This window comes from Myodes glareolus, chromosome 6 (assembly GCF_982192425.1).
Source record: "Myodes glareolus chromosome 6, mMyoGla1.1, whole genome shotgun sequence".
In the NCBI taxonomy this organism is placed as follows: domain Eukaryota; kingdom Metazoa; phylum Chordata; class Mammalia; order Rodentia; family Cricetidae; genus Myodes; species Myodes glareolus.
Window position 1 is genome coordinate 6,810,769 of NC_142031.1, and position 6,124 is coordinate 6,816,892.

Here is a 6,124-nt window from a genome sequence, read left to right on the forward strand (position 1 = left end):
GTGGCCCTGATTTTCCAGAATCGCAGAGGAGGAACTATAAAAGCAGCAGAATGGCTTCTCCCCTTGGCGCATTGCCCGGTAACAGTTGTAAACCAGGGGCGCTGCAGAGGCGCTCAAAGGAGTGAAGCAGAATTGCCTCGCATCCACCGGGCTTTGCTCCCCACACTTAGGATTCCGGGCCTGAGTTCCCTCCAGTTCCCCAATTTTTTTACCTTGTCCTATTTCACCATCGGGGCACCTGGTGGGTACGGCACTGATGATCTCATCTTTACCCCATATGCCAGGTTGGAACATGTCCTAGGGGATCCCAGGTCAGCCCTGAGCCTTCTGTGTCCTTGGGAAAGTCAGTTCTCTGGGTCTTGCTGTCTTCAGCTCCAAGCTCAGCTCAGGGCTTGGGTGGATAACATCCAGAGACCTTACTGTTTAGTCTGCAAAGTTACTGTGCTTTGGGCCTCAGGGTTAAAGTTTAAGTGCATAAGAGGAATGACAAGGCCTGTTTCTTTATCAGATCTGCAGAGGAGGGACAGTGGGGACACTGCTGGCCACAGTGGAGACAAAGCAGTACTGGGGAGGGACGATGTGCAGAGGACAGGATGTCCTGCTTCAGGCCTTGGATCCCACTAGTAACTTGGTAATCTCGCCTAACTCCCGAAGTCTGCGTGCTGCCTCTTCTCCAGGTAACATCTACCGGCACCCCATTGCCTGCTGGAGGCCAACCTCGTGTAGTCCCCAGCTCTCCCTTACACTACAGTCCCCGGAGTGACCACTTGGCTCTGCCTGAAGGGTGTAGCTCTTCTCTTCTGGAGAAACCACCTCACCCTGTGTCCTTGGCAGGGAGACACAGCCGCAATGCTGTGCTGTCCTGGACTGAACAAGAGGGTTCCAGGTGTCAGTTCTTGGGACAGCCACAAGCCTGAGCGGTCCCGAAAGCTGAAGACATCAGCGACGGGAAGAGCAGGGTCTGCTGGCCCTGCGACTCCGGCTATCCTGGTACCTTCTCCCCAACTTCCCTCCTCCCCCGAGTGCAGTGCTGGCTTCAAGGGCAACCTGTGAGATGGAGACACGCTCAACTCAGTGCAGGAAAAGGCGGTCACAGGGCAGCAGCTCTGGCAGCCTTAAGTTCAGGGTCCAGGACCGCGAGAGGCCCAGTCTCTGAAGAATCTCATAACTGTGATCCCACAAAAGCCAGCTGTCCGGTGTGCAGCATGCTATGACTTCCCATATTGGCCGGGAGATCAGACTTTTGCCAGGAATGGGCTCCTGGGTGACAATTTCATGCTATCTGCTTGATTAAAGACTTTTCCCACCACCCACTACTCTGGGTAGAAGATGCTGCCTGAACCTCTGAGGTTTCCCTCTCTGTTTCCAGGCCCTTGGCTCCTGCCACGGAAGCCCATTCCATCACCCAAGAGGGCCAGCAGCTGCTAGACCCCACCCACATCCACTGGGTTGCTGTCCCTCTGCAGGGGAAGCTGGACTTCACATCCTGCAAACAGACTGCATGCCACAGGGTGAGCGATTCTTTCCCCCACCACTTCCAAGCCTTTCTCACCACAGACTGTCCCCGAAATGCAAAGAAGAACATTCAAGGATAGGGTCTCAGTAGATCCCTTCACCTCACCTATCAGATGCCTGAGTTGGATACCCTCTCCTTACCCCCCAGAAAGAAGGCAACCTTGTCTTCCAAGCTGGCGTCTCAGAACAGAAGATCCAAAGTCGGTGGCCGGACACAGCTTCCCTGGTCTGGTCCCAAGCCCTCCTATCCCTTCTGAGAATCTGTCTTGTTCTCGACTGGAGTTCCCTCAAAGCACACTCGCACTTGGGTGTGCAGTCCCAAAGCAGCTGTGAAATTGGTCGGTCCGAGGATGCGCAAAGCCACTGGATTTAAAAGCCACCAGGCGCAGAACTGCTCATTTATCATTCTCCCGTCGCAGGGAGGGTTGCCTCCTGCCCCCAGCCCTCGACTCTAGTGAAGTATTGTCTTCCAGAAAAGGTGGTCTAAATAAAGCCAGGGACTCACTCGCTGCACCAATCAGCGCCGCCGTCCGGTCGGGTCTACCCGGCGCGGGCTGCGCAGCCGCCAGGAGGTGGCCGTCGGGACGCGGGTGCGGGCAGAGCGCTGCGCCCGCCCTGAGCAGTGGTGCAGGGTCTCTGCATCGTCTCCGCTGCTGCAGCCCCGCAGCCGTCAGCACTGCTGACTTGGCCCAGGAGGAGAGGGCGGGGGTTGGGGGGGGAGGACCTGCAGCAGCCTGGGCTCCAACTGCCCCTGCGCAAGGAGCTTGGGAGAGTCTAGCTTCAAGGGCTTGGCTGGCCAAGGCTGGGGTAGAAGAGCTGGAGGAAAGGGCCCTGAGTCAGCGCTGGTGCAGTTGAGGTGTCCCAGGAGCCTGTGCACAGGATGGATGGCTCCCCCTGACCTGGGACCAGAGTGTACAGCCTTCAGCATCCGACTGTACCCCCCACCTGATTCAGGGAAACTGTGCTAGCCTCATTTCCCCTCATTAGCGTTGCTGTACTATAATTCACTGTTCTGGGGACTCTGGATGATGCAGAGAGAGAGACAGAGAGACAGAGAAAGAGACATTGAGAGACACACACAAAGAGAGACAGAGCAGCAGAGAGAAACAGACAGACATAGAGAGAGACGGAAAGACACAGGGAGAGACACACACAGAGAGACACAGAGAGAAAGAGACACAGAAAGAGACCTTTCCAATTCTATTCAGACCCATCTAAGTCTCCTCCTGGACCACTGGGTGAAGTACCAGGCCTTGAGATCTAAGACAGCCCCCAAACCAATCTGTCCCTCAAAAGGGTCACTGGGTGGTGTGGAGGTTGTCACCACCTGCACTGGATTTTCTGTCTGAGAAACCTAGGAGACACAGTGGCTCCTGCTCTCAGCAGTGGCTCCCTGGCCCTGCTGCTGGGAGATAAAGTGTCCCAAGGAGCTAAGTAGCCCCCGACCCTGCCTAGCTCTGAAGGTGCCATGTCTCCTCTGCAACTTCTCCCCAAAAGGACATTGGTCGTTATTTTGGCCCCGACACCGTCTAAGGCAAGGACCTCTTAGGGAAGCTAGGTGGCTGCCCATTGTTCATTTCAAAGTGGCAGTGTGCACTGTTTGGGCCCTGGGATTGCTGGGCACTGGGGTCACCTGCTCCCACTCAGAACTTCCGTCTCATCTGACGTCCCTTTCGGAGGCCAGTGGGCCCACTGGTGGCATGAGGCTGCAGCTGATACCTGCAGGCTTCTCCCTTGGCTGATTACCCATGCCAAGGGCACTCATTTGTCGGCCATGCTGCAGGAAGGTACAGAAGGGAGAACTGTTTGCCTGGGCATACCTGCTCCATTCCCTTACCCCTCCACCCCCTGCCACTGGTGAGATCACAGAGATGTTCATCTTGCTGATGAGGAGAAATGACCAGTCCAGAGCCAAATGACACGCCCCGACAGCTTCTGGGGTTGTGGGACAGAGCCGGGATGAGCTAGAATTGGGCCTACTGATATATAAGTGAGGTCTACCTTAGGATGCTGGCCTCAAAAGACCCTGGTGTGGGGGCTCTGATGACAAGGACAGATGCACTGGGCTGGCTCAGAAACGGTTGCACCAAAGATATTAGCCTGATGAGTTAAAGTCATTGATTAATGGGCAGAAATCAAAGACACTTTTGAATATACTGGGAACGCATTTTGAAAAATGGGCCAAGAAAGTGGTCTGTAAGGGAAACGAGGAACATGCACAAAGCCAGTAGGCCTTCAACCCCTAGTTCACCTCCCCCACCCCAGTGCTTTTCCAGGCAAAATAAGTCTGTGGTCCAACATCCCATAAAATACTTATCTAAAAGTGCCCATTTCCCAGAAGACTGCAGTGTGCGGCGTGAGCAGGGTGCCTGCCAGCAGCCCCCCTGCAAAGTGCAGACCCAGAATATCATGCAGGCACCCGTGGAGGTCACTCCCCTCCATCCGCTCAGCCCGACTACCGTTTTAGAGGCTACCTGGATAATTTATATCTAAGAGGTTTTGCTGCATAGCTTTGGAACTGAAGTTTGATGAGACCTAGGATTTTTCCTCTTGGTCAAAAGAGGAATAACAAGAAACTGAGTCCTTCAGTGCCGGGCAGATGTCACCCCCAATGCAGACCTGGACCCAAGTACTGTGTGTCTGGGATGCCACGCCAGCAGTACCAGCCTGGCATGCTGCCAGCTGGCACCTTAGCTTTGGGGTGGCGCTCTGGCTGGGCGCACAGAAGTCTGGGTACCAGAGACACAGCTCCGGTGCCTCAGGGTGCTTGGACCTCCCCCAGAAAGAGCCCATAACCAGAGTGCATTTTGTCCCGGTTTCTGTGCAGGTGAGTCCGTCTCAGGGAACTCTTCATGCCCCCTCCCCACTCCCAAGCACCCACCATTTAGCACTAGCTGCCAACCAAAGGGGTTTCATCCTTTCTTTCACATGTAACCCTTTGCCCCAGGAACAGTAAATCGTTCTGTTTGAGTTTCCCTCCAACGCTCCTCTCAGTAAATCCAGGAAAAATAAAACCTGCCCCCTCTGAGAAGAGGCCATGAAGGCTGCCTCTGCATCCCCGGGGTGGGGTGCAAGCGGGGCTTAGACCAGTCTGCTCCAGCACTACTGCACGTCTTAAAGAGCCAGCGAGCCACACTCATGCACGAGGCAGCAGAAGACACGCACCCAGGCAGGACTGAGCCCAAACTCATCAGGAAGTCCACAGGGTCCCCGCCCCCAGCGTGTGGGAAAGAAACTAACGCTTTGGGTTTACGTGGGGCTGAGTGCATCGCAGGTCAAGCAAGGTACCCGACGAGCTGACCCATCCAAGAGTGGGCACCCCTTTCTCTCCCCTAACCCCACCTCCAGCCACCTCCTCCCACTGCAGCCACCGCCGAGGTTCTGCAGTCACTTGAAGGAGAAAGATTTCGCAGTACGGCATTCTTAAAGCTGCAGTGTCCAAATTCTCCTTCAAACCCCAGCTGTCCCCGACATCAGCTTACTTACCCGGGTCCTCTGCAGAGGGTGGGTGGGCTAGGGGATGAGACTGTTGAAGGGAAGCTTGGAGCAGCCCCGCAGGTGGGGACCAAACGCCCAGACTCTGGCAAGGGTAAAGAGAGAGGAGACCGTACCGAGAGCCTCCGCAGTTAAACCAGGTTGCTGGGACTGCAGCGGAGACTGCAATGGAGTAGTTTTTTTTTTTTTTTTTTTTTTTTAAAATCATAAACCCCCATCGTGATTTCCTCCACAAACTTACATTTTCTGCAGCTAATTAAAACACAAGATGCACACACGTGAAGCACACAGGAGAAAGAACACCCCCTGCTTTTTCACCCCAAAGAATTTAAATAGCATTTAAAATTATTTTTAAATTGACTCCCGCGAGCGACTGACTCAGCTTTCCCTATGCTGCTCGGCTGGCAAGTCATGCAGGAAAGAGCCTGGATGGAGTTCATTGAGGCCAGAGTTTCTGCAAAGTGCAGGGGCAGAGGACTCCAGCTCCTTAGGGGAGAAGGCTTTTTGAAAACCCAAAGGGACACAAAAGAGCACCCTGTAACGAGCACCCTGCGGTTGCACACCCATGCCGGAAAAGTTACCTCTCTCTCCTGCTCAGCTGCCGGCTGCTGAACTGTCCGGATGGCTGGCAAGTTGCAGACTGTCGCCGCCGAAGGGGACGGACCAAAAGCCAAAGTGTCAGCTGGGTGCGGGGAGTAGAGGGCTGCAGGCAGTGCTGGCCTCACACATCCCTCCCCAGTTTAAACCCTGACACTGCAGGATGCCCACTCCTGGAGGCACATCTCCAGAGCCTTCGCCTCCCCTCAGGCCGGGACTGGGGCTTTGTTCTACCGTCCAGGTTTGCTCACCTGGCGATGAAGAACATGAGTGGGGGCGGGGAAGGGGGGCTCTTAGGAATCCTGAAGCTGGGATTTTCAGGGAAGATGGGACTTGTTTCAGAATTAAAGTGTGCTGGCCAGGGTTGAGGCACAGGTGCTAGTTTGCTGGACTAGTTTGCTTCAGATCGGTGCTTTCTCTAGAAAGATTGGGGTAGGACAGTGAGAAAGGGGACAGCTCCTCTCTGCACACCAGCAAATCTTCAACAGTTTGGGAGGCACCTGTTTTTGTATTTCCG